This window comes from Protopterus annectens, chromosome 17.part0 (genome assembly GCF_019279795.1).
Source record: "Protopterus annectens isolate FY-2018-M chromosome 17.part0, PAN1.0, whole genome shotgun sequence".
Taxonomy (NCBI): Eukaryota; Metazoa; Chordata; order Ceratodontiformes; family Protopteridae; genus Protopterus; species Protopterus annectens.
In genome coordinates this window covers 490572440-490586772 of record NC_056751.1, presented here as the reverse complement: position 1 = coordinate 490586772, position 14333 = coordinate 490572440, and positions in this window count along the sequence as shown.

The following is a 14333-nucleotide window of genomic DNA, read 5'->3' as shown; positions in this document are numbered from 1 at the left end:
GTAGGCTGGAAAGGTTGACATATTTTGCTGTCCAGGCCAAGGCCTTCGAGTAGTACATTAGTAATGACAGACTGGGCCACAGCATACCAGACAATCAAAAGTACGTAATACAGATGTATTCTAGACTGGTCAGTGACAACTCAACCTTTAAAAATGAATTATACAAGTTAACAGGAATGTTCTTGGACAGAGGATACCCACTCAAACTATTATTAAACATCAAAAGAGAGATTATGATAAAAAGGGAAACCTGTTACATCCCCATTATACAGAACACGGCACCTGTCATAAAGTGTGATAATAACTTAGAAAAGTTAAGTGCCAACCTTATACTTAAATATAATGATAGAGCTCAGGAATTGGTGACAAGTTTGAGAAATGCCTGGAAGTTTTGCCTTAGTGACAACATTAAAGTTATTTTAGGACCTGAATCATCAATAGTTTATAGTAGAGGGAACAACATAAAGGGAATACTTGAAAAAGAAATCAACACTGAAAGAAAATCTTGTATGAAGAAATGTGCCATGTGTAAATATTGTAGATATATAAACGAGGGACCATACTTGTGTTTATGGTTTTAAATACACAATTCCATGTCCAGGGATATGTAATTGTAATACCAAAAACATTGTTTATGTTGCTTCATGCATTTCATGTGATGGATTTTATGTGGGTAAAACCATTAGGAGGCTGCGTGATAGAATTTCAGAACATCTGAGATGTATTAACAGAAAGGATGAACATAATGCACTTTTTTTACATTCAAAAATGTGTATGAATTTTAAGAAGTTTACATTCTTTATTATAGGCTGGGTAACTATGGGAGAAAGGGGTTGTGATATTAACAACAAGGTTGGAGCTCTAGAGACAACCTGGCAATTAAGATTAAATGCCCTGAAGTTGTCTGGCTTAAATGATGCTATTTCTCTGATGCCCATTTTAAAATTAAAGTCAAATCAAGTGTAACTGAAAAATATATTATTTTAACAGTTATTATAGTGAATAGAGTTTGGTAAACACCAGCAGGTTTAAAATGTTAATGAAAGACACTTTTTAGTGTAACCATGTAGATGTACTACAAGTTAAGGGTTACAACAGTAGTAATAAGTTGAACATCTTGCCTATAAATTTGTATGTTTTTTTAAAATAACATGACTGTTTCAAGTCAGTTTTAACTTTGATATGAACAAAAAATTCCTTTTAGCATTATAGTGTTTTAGTTTTTAAATTTTAGGTGTAGGAAAGGTGAAAAGACATGAATTGAGCTTATTATTGAAGTTAGTTAAATCACTGGGTTAAGTGGTGATGTAACCAATTAAATGTTTGTATATAATGAACTGTGGATGTTAAACCAAATTTGTAGCCTGGTGGAAGCGCTTAGTCATTTGGTATTTCTGTGTTTGTTGGCGTATTAAAGGTGGAAGACCATCGATTGTTTCTCTGGTGACTATTTGTTATGTATACAAGGTTGCCTTTACCGTTTGGAGTATCATACTGTCAGACACACACACAGACACACACAGACACACACAGACACACAGACACACACAGACACACACACACACACACACACACACACACACACACACACACACACACACACACACACACACACACACACACACCTGGGATTAGAACTCCTACCTAACTAGTTCTTACACTACAGCACTATGCAATTATAGAATGTGCCATGGAGATTACTGGAGTACTTTCCTCAAAGGTTTATTTCACAGGGAGTGACATCAGCAGGATTGCCAAAGTAGGGCAAATGAATTGTAGTGAGTGTGACTAGCCAAACATGAATTGCTCTCTACACAAGCATAGGAACAGACACAAAAGCATCCACAACTCCCGTGTGTAAGACCAGAACCCCTACCAGAGTTAAGTATCACACTACAGCGTTACACTGTTATAACACACACCCCAGAGATTGCTGGAGTACTCTTTCCCCAAAGGTGTACTTCACAGTGATTGACATCAGCAGGATTGCCAAAGCAGGGCATTTGAATTGTATTGAGTGTGACTAACCTAAATTGCCATAATTAGTCTGTATGCATTAACCGCTGTTCTGGCGAGACCAAAATAATCTGCCTTTGCAGGTCATGAACCCAGGGCCCTGTACACTATAGTCACAGTAACTAACCACTAAGCCATCACAACAGTACAAGAGACTGAGGTTTCATCAAAGTAATCTCACCATAGGTTAATCAAACTGAACATGTGAAAGGAATGTATACACTGTTGTCCGTAAAAGAACTCTCCAAAGCCAACTTCATGCTACTCAAGGCAGAAGTGACAATGTTTGTGAAACCCATGGGGACAGAAGCTGACAGTTCTACTGATGAATCCTGCACTAAGGCACTGTAAGAGTACATCCACTTGTGCATGATTCCTGACATCCAACATAGAACCATGATGCTCACCTCCCAAATAAGCAAGCCAGTCTGATGGTCTCCTGTCATTAACAGAGTATGCAACAGAAGGTAGACACTGTTGAAGAGAAAAGGATGATCCAAGGATGCAAACAGCTCCCTTACCAGCCCCAGTAAGATGTTGAGATCCCTCATGGCATCCTCCAAAGCTGGTTGTGTAACTAAAATCACAACAGATTTCACAGAGAACCACACAGCATTCTATAGTTATGTCCGAATTCTGTCAATGCTCAGAAGTGCTCTGAGCTGCAACAGTATGACATTAAATAGACTGCTCCTACAGAATGTGCCAATATCCTGGCAGATAGATTTAGTGCCACATTCACCCCCTTTCACCCCCAAAAGAGCCAATGTCAATATGTAAAGGGTTCCACTGCCCAGTAATCATGGCCACACAGGCAGAAAATGCACTACCCACCTCTAAGAATATAGCATCCATGGGACCAGATGACATCCTGGGCTGTGTACTACATGAACTGCAAAAGTAAATGGCAACTCACCTAACTGTCATGTGTAATCATAGCCTGGCATCAGGCCTGGTGCCCACTAAGTGGCGTACAGCTGCAGTTATCCCACTCCACAAAGGGGGATCCACCTGTGATCCCTGGAACTACTGTCACATCAGTCTGACGAGCCTGATGTGCATGGCCATGGAATGCATTATCAGGGATGTTATGAATGCAGTCATTGGCAACCCTCAAACACTAGACCCTATACAGATTGGGCTCATGGAGGACTAGTCTTGTCTCCTGAAAATGACTGACTGCTTTGACTCAGTCTGCATAGCGGTTGAAGAGGGTAAGGCAGTCCTCAAAGCCTATGCGGCCCTCACCAAGCCCTTCAACACCATCCCCCAGTCTGGAGACATAGATTAACATACTAATCTGGCCATACATCCCTATGCCACACAATGGTTTGCACATGGCTTACTCACAGAAAACAAACTGTAGGTGTAACTGACTCTAAATCCATCCCCAGACAAGTGACACGTGGAGTACCTCAGGGTTTAGTCCTGGGACCACTGTTGTTTGGCATCTACATTTATGAAGTACAGGCCAACAGTATGGGACTCTGGCAAACAAAGGTAACAGACGACTGCAAAATGGGAGTCATTATAAACCTGACTGTACTGCATGATATGTTACTGATACCAGCCTGACATCATACAGGTGGGATGGAGTACTGTTAACATCCTGTGCCCTTGCCATGTAAGGTTCTGGTTATGGGATCTGCAACAGCTGATAGTGTATTGCAGGGCAGACATGTTTGGCTGTGGGGGGAATACCTATTTATGCATGATGTATGTTGTTTGTGCCTGTCAACCCCATTAATGGTGCATGTGGACATATATGTTTCTGCTATTTTTTCACTTTATCTACAGATGCATGCCCGTATATACCTATATAGATATATCTTACATGTATGTGTGTATATATCTATATATATATATCTATATATATATATATATATATATATATATATATATATATACATATATCAATATGTTGTATCTGTTTAGACATTAATATATTTTCACACACACACACACACACACACACACACACACACACACATCTACATGTTGGAATACATTCCCTGTACTGTTGAATGACTGGGCTGGATTATATCTTTGTGACTACAGCACGATTATGTATATCAGAGATGGCTTGGAGGTAAATCACTTTGGCTATGGTGTGCATGGTCCTTGGTTCGAGCCTAGCTGAGGTTGTTTATTTTGTTTCTAAGTAGAACAAGGGCCAATGGATACAGAGAGATTAAGGCACTTTAAAAGCAGTTGTACACAAGTTTGTGCAGGTTTGTGCAGAGGTAAACACTGCTAAACTCTGGTTACAGTTTCTTATATTCAGCTGCTGAATTGCTTAACCTGTGTAGGCATTGCTTAGCTCCGCACAAACACACACAAACCTGCTTACAACTGCTTTAAAGTGTCTTAATCACTGTGTATCCAACTGGCCATAATCTGCTCAGCAACAAAATAAACAGCTCTTGCAAGGCTCAAACCAAGGACTCTGCACACCATAGACAAAGTGACTTATCACTAAGCCATGACAGATACAAAGAGAATTGATGTTTACAGAAACTTATCATCCAGTCCAGTCATGCAGCAGTACAGAGAATGTATACCAATATCTTGATGTATGTGTGAGTACCTATATTAATATCTAGACAGATACAACATATCTAGATATGCATATATATATATATATATATATATATATATATATATATATATATATATATATATTGATTTCTCAAGCTATATACATATATATCAATATACATGCACATATATACATGCATATGCCTAAATCGACACATTTATATGTCTACACCTATATGTCTACATATACACAGCACGTTACATATGTGTACGCAGATATATATCTATGTAGGTGTATACAGATATAGTTATATGTATATTATCAGATATATAAATCTATATAGGTATATATGACCATACATCTGTAGATAGCAATGGCAGATTAACAAATACACATATGTCCACATGCACCGTTAATGGGGTTGAGAGTCCCCACACACTATACGTCTTGTACGAATAGGCACCCCTCCCTCAGCTAATCACGTGGCTGGCCATGATGTCACATGTATGGGTATGGTTTTGCACCCCAGCCTCTCAGCTAATTTACAACTGTTATCCCTGTATGGTTGACATTGTGATATATAGTAGGGCCACCATAAAAGAAATAAGCAAAACCCCTCCACATTGCCCACACTCACAACCACCTCTGCACAGGATACGAGTTACAAACACACACACACACACACACACACACACACACACACACACACACACACACACACACACACACCTGTCATGTCTGTGCATTGAACCCCTATCTAACTAGTTTATTACACTACAGCACTACGCAGTTATAGTACGCGCCACAGATATTAGTGAAGTACGTCTTCCCCAAAGGTGTATTTCACATTGAATGACATCATCAGGATTACCAAAGAAGGCCATTTCAACTGTACTGTGAGTGACTAGCCTAAAATGCATTGCTCCCTACACAGACAGTGAGACACACACAAAACATCCACAACTGACATGTGTGGGTATAGAATCCCTGATCGAGGTCTATATCACACTACAGCATGGAGCTGTTATAGGATGCACCACAGGGATTACTAGAGAAATCCTTCCCCGAAAGTGCATTTCACAATGAATGACATCAGCAGGGTTACCAAAAAAGGGCATTTCAGCTGTACTGCAGGTGACTAGCCTAAAATGCATTGCTCCCTACACAGACAGTGAGACACACACAAAACATCCACAACCGACATGTGTGAGTATTGCACTCCTGACCAAGGCCTGTATCACTCTATGGCATGGAGCAGTTATAGGTTGCACCATAGGGATTACTACAGACCTTATTCCACAATGTTGTATTTCACAATGCATGACATCAGCAGGACTGCCAAAGTAGGGCATTCGAAATGTACTGCGAATGAGTACCCTATAATGCATTCCTCCATACACAGACACTGGAACACACACAAAACATCCAGAACTGCCATGGGTGGAGATGGAACCCTACCACAGTTCTAGATCACACTACAGCTGTACGCAGTTACAGGACACTCTACAGAGATTATTGAGCTACAACCTTCCCAGAGGTGTCTTTCTAGGTGGGTGACATCAGCAGCCTTCCCAAAGCTGAGTATATGAATTCTAAGGAGTGTGAGTACCCTAAAAAGCATTGTTATATACTCAGTCAAAGACAGACAGAGACACACAGACACACAGATTCACACACAAACACACAGTTGCCAGGTCTGGGGTTAGAACACCTACCTAACTACTTTATCAAAATACATCAGTACGCAGTTACAGGACACGCTACGGAGATTACTGGGTTATGAATTTCCCAGAGGTGTATTTCTAGGTGAGTGACATCAGCAGCCTTGCCAAAGTTGAGTATATGAGTTGTACGGAGTGTGAGTAGGCTAAAAAGCATTACTCTCTACTCAGTCAGACACACATTCCCACACTAACACACACAGTTGCCAGGTCTAGGATTAGAACACCTACCTTACTACTTTATCACACTACAGCAGTACGCAGTTACAGGATGCGCTATGGAGATTACTGGGCTATGACTTTCCCAGAGGTGTATTTCTAGGTGAGTGACATCAGCAGTCTTGCCAAAGTTAGGTATATGAACTGTACAGAGTGTGAGTAACGTGAAAAGCATTTTTCTCTCCACAGTCAGAGACAGACAGACACACACACAAACACACACTTACACAATTGCCAAGTCTGGGGTTAGAACTACTACCTAACTAGTTTATCAGTACAGAAGTACGCAGTTATGGGACGCGCCATGGAGATTACTGAGCTACAGCTATCCCAAAGGTGTATTACACATTGGATGACCTCAGCAGGCTTGCCATAATACTGCTATAGGGAGAGCAGTGTGTGCATGGGCCATAACCCATTCATGTAGGGGTTAACATGCCACATGTGGGCACACACAGGGTCATATGAATCAGGTATGTGTATACAGCTACTAGATGACTACTTCCTTGTACAGTCATGTTGCACAGCTGGCACGTGCACCACATAGTCTGACATGCTGATAGATACTGGTGTCTAGTATCTGCAGTGAGTGACATCTGCACCTCATGTGTTTGGGGCCCTTTGGCTGTGTGCTGGGTCAGACAGGCCCAAACAGCTCCTTGTCACAGTCACCCTCTTCCATACATGTATGTCCATCTACCTTTGGCCCATTATAGTGTGTTGTCCTTACATATGTGTCTGTATTCCTATCCAGTGTGCGAGAGGCAGGAGTGGTGCATACTGACATGTGTCTGCATTAAGAACTGCGACTTCCAGATATGTCTGGTCCACTGGTGTTTGCAGACATGGCCTTCATGTGTTTGTGTGTGTGAGCATGCCCAGTATGATCTTTCAGTATGTTGTTGACTGACATTGCCTTCATTCCTCTAAGTGTGTGAGCATGCCCAGTATGGCCATCTGTATTGCATTTGTGGATCAAGTCCAGGTAGTTTGTACTACGGTGCTGACCTTTGTGTTGTACACCAATAAGTAGCTTGCTGTGTCTGCAGGGTATCCATTGGTCATTTGGCATTGACATTTGCTACATTTCTGCAAAGCAGGAGGGGCACCTGACTGTTTCTACATTTCTACACAGGAGTGGGGGGCACACCTGACTGTAACTATAAGTGTAAGTAGGACGGGGGGGCACACCTGACACTTGTGCACATTTGCTAGGACTATACTGGTATGTCAGGTACTCCATTTCAGTCTGTACTCTTACCTATTGTGCTGGCTAGAGGCATACCAGTGTACTACAGATCTTAGCTTTAATTACCTACATATTCGTTTATGACTTCCTAGCCTTCACAACTTACATTCTACTGCCTGGCCTGCTGTAGTCTGTCTGTGTAGTTCTGAGGGAGGGGTTACCCATAGGGTTCATTCAAAGGCCATATTACAGCATTTGTTTGTGTTTGTCTACACCTGTCCTGCTGACTGAAACTGTTGTTGGTCTTACTGACTGGCATGTGTGGGTCTTATGGACACACATGTCACTCAGCCCATTTTCTGCAGTGTATTTTGTCACCCTGTGTAGTACTGGCTACTATGGTGACTCCAGTATGTGTTACAGATGCCATGGTTCCACTATGGGTGTCTACTGTCTGCTGCCATAACATTCGCCCACCCAATTTCCTCGCATTCTCAAATCCATACCATTGCTACAGGTAACAACACATTCTTTTCCCTTTGGCAGTTGGTAAGTTGATTGACTTACCTTGAGGGTGTGCCAGACTTGAGGATGGTGCTGGGCGGCTGCCTATGTCAGATGTGCATAGTACACTCCCTATACATGGTTGAGCACAGGTAGTGTCATATTTGGCATCCCTTTTACTGTCTGTGTCAGTCAGAGAGAGGTGTCATTCTCTGGGTCCCTACCTTATCAGTGATTATGCTATGCATTCCTTTTTGCCAAGGCCAGGTCATACTGGTCATGCCTCCTTCTGCCTTCTGGGGAAGGCTCAGGTTGTTCCTCCTTCCAGTCACTCTGTGCCTGTACACGCCTTGTCATTGGTGGGTGGCTGTGTGGCCCTGCCCCATGCTGTTCCTGCTGCAGCTGTTTCTGCAGGATTATATTGTGTAGCATAGCACATACCATAACAATTTGGGTACATGTAGTTGGTGAGTACTGCAAGGCTCCACGAGATGTGTCCAGACAATGGAACCATGACATGAGCATCCCAAACACACGCTCTATTATATGTCTGGCCTGTGCGTGTGCCTCATTATGGCATTGTTGTTCAGGTGTGTGTGCATTTCTGATGGGTGTTATCAGCCATGGCTCCAGTGGGTACCCAGCATCCCCCACTAGGTGAGGGTAGGGGATGTCCACATTGGCAAATCTGTGGTACAGCTGCATCAGATGCCATATGTGTGAATCATCATAGCTTCCAGGGAAGCCAGCACAAACATTCATTATAATGCTCTGGGCATCACATACGACCTGGCAGTTGATGGAGGGGATGCTCCTGTTGTTGATGTAGGCCCAACCCTGCTCACCGGGTGGTGCTTTGATGCATATGTGTGTGCAGTTTATAGCACCCACTACCCCAGGGTATTCTGTTATTTGGTGGAATAAAAGCATATTGCTTGTCAACACCTCATGTGTGTTGAGGAAATATACATGCTCACTGGCATGTGCTGCCATGCCATCCAGGAACTGGTGAAATACTCTGGATGCAGATGCCTCTGAGATCCCCATGATATCCCCAGTTGTGCTTTGGGAGGTACCTGTGGCTAGCATACCTAGGCCTACACATACCTTGGTATCCTCTGGGATGGGTTCCCCTCATCTAGTTTGGTGTGTCAGGTGTGGCTGGCACAGCTCAGCAATTTGCTGTAGGAGGTCTCTGTCCACCCTATAGCACTACACTATCTCCAGCTCATGTAGCCCCTGGTAGTTTACCTGGGCCTGTACACTCTTCTCCTTCTCCTCACTGTGGGTTGTTTGGCAGCATTCACATCCTCACCACCCTCAGCCTCTTGCACATGTTGTTCTATGTTGCCTGCTGCAGCCCTTCTCATTTTGTAGGTTTGTTTGATAAAATTTCCCCGCTTGTAAACACCGGTGGTGTAGAGTGTGGAAAAAACAGAGGGGAAGGTGTTTGCTTAGTTTATAGTAGTGGTCTGGGCTGGGCTGGTCTGCTGTCTGTGTAACTGGCTGATTCTGATACATTTCACCTGCCAGCTAAGCTAGTTTTCCTTGATTACCTTCCTTGTGCTGTTTTTCCTTCCCATTGCCTTCCTGTTTAAGCCCGTGTGCGCACCGCGATAATGGAGTGCTCAAATGTGCATAGAGCTGCAATTTCCTGCTTTAGCTTCCTTTTTCTTCCTGTGCAACCCAGTGTGCACACCCACTTACACTTTGTAAAGAGTGCTAGGCAAGTTTGGCCACACTCTAGCTTAGCTGTGCTAAGCTAGGAGCAATCCCAAGCCAGAAGGCTCCAATCCACTTACAGTATATGCCTGACAACCCCCCCCCCCATGATGTCACCTATATCCTAGTCTTGCACCCAGCTATTTATACTCTTACACTCTTGGGACCTGCCTCACACCCTGAGGAAATCTGGGATTCACTACCCTTCCCCTCATTTGCATAGGATCGCCTGCTAATGCATAGTTACATGTCTCACACTGAGCCTACCCCCATAGCAACCACTACTCACTGGCCAGGTTGTCTTCTGCCTGCCATTGACTTGCACGGCAGAATACTGATTTTGGTTAGAATGCTCATTTTAAGTTTATTTTCTTATCCCCCCCCCCCCGATCCCATTGGCTCGCCACTGCCTTATGCTTAAACAGCCGAGATCAGCAAAAAAAACAAAACAAATAAAAGTTGTTTTTTTTAATTTTTTAAACAGTTTGCAATGCCATTGGCCTTATACTTGGCCATTGACATGCTTCCTCAATGATATGCAGCCTTTATTTGGAGCTGTCATAGCTCCGTTTTGTAGTTTGCAGAAATGTACTCGGTTACTAACCGAGTACAATTCTGCAGACTGCACTCGTCCTGCACTGACAACTGCCAGCTTCCTGGATCGCAAATTACCCTCATTTGCATGGTTCTCACCTGCAAATGAGGGTAATTTGCATACAGGAGCTCGGTCTGTGCAGTATTAGCCTAAGAGCTCATGTGCAGATCCCGGGAGCTCATTTCTGGATCGCACGTCAGCCATATTGCCGAAATTAGCTCTTAGACTAATCCTGCATGCTCTACAGGGCTTCGTAAATCCGGGGAACTGTAAGAAATATATCTGGTAAATCATTAAAACCTTGATGGGAAGATGCTGTAACCAGTCCAAGATTTATCTTTCTTCTGTTACAGGCAAAATCAAAGAGTCAAATCTGATTCTAATCTTAAGAAAAGAGTTATTGTCTATCCAGGTTTTCATTTATGCTGTTGTATCCTGTCTGCCTATTTGCATGCATAAGTATGTGTGTGCATGCATGTATGTGCGCCTGTGTGTGTTCAGAGACAAGAATACCGTATCCTGATTGAAGTGGCATTTTACAAAGAAATGCAGGTTCAACTGTTTCCTTAAGTACTGTAAAAAAAAAAAAAGATACTATTACAAGAACACCCTAATGTGCAAAGTTACAAGTTAAATAGTTAAAGTTCTACAGCATGAATCTTGTTGATGTTATATACTGGCCTACAAAATGCTATGTTTTTTTAAATAAAATGCTGTATTCTAGATATGTGAAAATAGTGTAGTTGAAGTGGTGAATGAAAATTAAATCATTTCATCCAGATAATTTGCTTCAATAATAAAGTTATTCATTTGCTCCTAATTCTAAAACCTGTTAATAGCAATTAATATTTACTTGAATCCAGACAGCCCCTGCAGAGAAGTTTTCTTCTTTCTAAAGGCATATGGTAGAGAAAACCAACAGAGCATCCCGTAAATGAGCAGTTATGACTTCTGGTTGTTTTTTTCTTTGAAATATATCCTTCAGAGACAAGGCCTGGGACATCATACACAACTGCAGTCCTGTGAACACAACACTTCAGATTGTTTTTGACACAGACATGACAAAACAGGTCCCACTGTGATTTGTTTCACTGCACTGTGAGAAGAAATAAAATTGTATAACTAACTTGCTCTAAGCACACAGCACATTATGCAAATATGTTCAGGCAGTGTACTTTCCATACAGAGCAACAGTCTGTTATAGGCATGTTGCCTAGATTGCAGCTTAACTGTAGGATATTGTGCTGAATACCTAACATGGTATCAGGGTTATTTTTTTTCATTGTGTCTCTACATCATCTGTTCGCTGACTGACCCTCAACAATTTTACAGCATTATGGCATGAAATGAAAGATATGTACGCCTGATAAAATATTTAGAAATGTCAATAGCATTTTAAGATTGATAGCACAGAAGCGTTAGTTATTATGTAATGCAAATTTAGCATCCGCATGGCCATGACTTTTGAGCTGTGTGAATCACACACAGAATCTATATATGGAAATGCTGTGTGTTTGCTAATTTTAATTAGCTGTTAACTGCTAACAAAGCAGTCACATTCAGCTGTTATGAAAGGCAATATGGCCTATAGGTGATAAAATACCATCAACAATTTATTTAGAAAAGGGGGTTAACATTAGCAGTGCACAAGGATATTTGTTTAGAAAGTATATTCTATTGAAAGTGTAATAGCAGATAATGTAAATAATATACTAAACCATATTATAAACACTAATTTCAGATGAAGTATGCACCTGTGTATCATATGGTACCAAAACAGCATCACGCACAGTAGAAAAGATTACTGCATGCAACTTCCTTAGAAAATATATACTGAGGTGCTTAATCATGGCAAGTCTAAAGTTAATACAGTCTCGTACTGTAGTAGCAACAGATTCAATACTTGTAATTTGAAGCAAACCACTGCAGATTAGAATTGCTTCCTCCAAGTGGAAGCTGTAGTGATCAGAACAGAGTCAAAGATTATCAAGCCGATCCTAAACTCTGATAACCACTTTAACAACTTTAACCCCTTGTTCTGTTCTTACTTCAGTCAAGCTTGTGTATGTAAACATCGTGTAAATAAGTGACTGGATTTTTTTTTTTTTTAGTGTAATGCCAGCAATTATTGGTGGGTCTTTGTGTGAATTTTCCTTCCTCACAGTGTGGGCTCACTGATCAGCAGAAATTTTTGCTGTTTGCTTCTTGACAGTTCTTTTGCCAGAAAATTGCTGATTAGTTGAGAGATCAGTCTTTACCCTAATATTCAGAACAGATCATCTGTTGTCTGATAACATGACTTCAGTGTCAGTCATTAAACTTTGGCTAAGAAGACTGGTACAAAGTACTTTTCTGAGCATCCGAATATTTACACATAATGCTTGTTGTAGACAAGACATTAGTGATGTCTAAAAATAACTTTCTTCTCAGATACAAATCAGGAAAATAGGTCTATCATTCATGCCCTTCAGGTATCTCCATAAATCTCCATGTGGGGCCTGAAATCCCCTGTAGAGCTATGTACTCTGAGCTGAGAGTCTTAGATTTCCATCATCTATCAGTCTGCCTGTACACACGCACACACACACACACACACACACACACACACACACACACACACACACACACACACACACACACACACACACACACACACACACACACACACTTAGCTGTATGGCAACAGAGCAAAACACCTAAACATTGATAGCCTAAATATTGAGAATAAATATATAATGTTCAAAATATCAACAGTTAAAAATATCTAAACACAAAATATCAACAAAACCTAACCCCAGCCTAAACCAATGTTTCTGGTGCACCACCCACACCCCCTGCTAATATATATCTATAGAAATCAACACCAAGGATGCACAACAATGGAGGAAAGGGCATATATTCTTCAGAGGTGTAGCTTCAATTTTGTTGATATTTTGTAATTTCAGATATTTTAACAGCTGATCTTTTGAACTTTAGATATTTTTTCAATATTTAGGCTTTTGATATTTAGGTGTTTAGATCTGTTGCCATATACACCTCTCTCTCTCTCTCTCTGCCCTGCATTTGGTCTAAATGTAGGTTTGTTGACATCTGTTTAATCAACCTCATTTGGTTGATATACGCAGATGGTCGACAGGTGTATGATATCAACAATCCCTGTGTAGTAGAATATGCCCTTTCCCACAGACTGTGCGTACTCTTGGAATTCGTATATAGAATTAGCAGGAGATGGGGGTATAGCTTTCCCCCTGAAAAAGAACAAAGGAAATTGTTTTTTTTTGGTATATACTGAGGTTCTTTCTCAGTGCATGCTTGTAAATGTCAACATTTGGTTTATTGTACTTTTGCAGTAGACTTTTTGTGGGTCAACATACAGGCTACTCAATTAAAGTGAGCAGATCTATATATAGATAGATATTATATATCTATGGGGGCATATATTTTGATTGACAGTACAAATAATAGATCCCATGACTATTCAAAAATTAAATGAAATAAATATTTTTGCAGGGGAGCAAGCTTCCCTACAACCCCTGCTAATTATATAGTCAAACTCAAAGACTGCACTACAGTGGGGAAAGGGCATATTTCCCAATCCCCACTGTACCACAATCTGTAACATATAGAACCGGTGCTTTTCAAACAACTGATTTTTGCTAAACTTCATTGGCTCCTGTGGGATTGATGATTTGTACTGTTGATCAAAATAGATGTTTCCATATAGACAGATAGTTAGATAGATAACAGATATATAATGACATAGATATTTTTATACTTTAATATACATACACACACACAAACACACAAGTGCATGCATTCTGCTAGGAT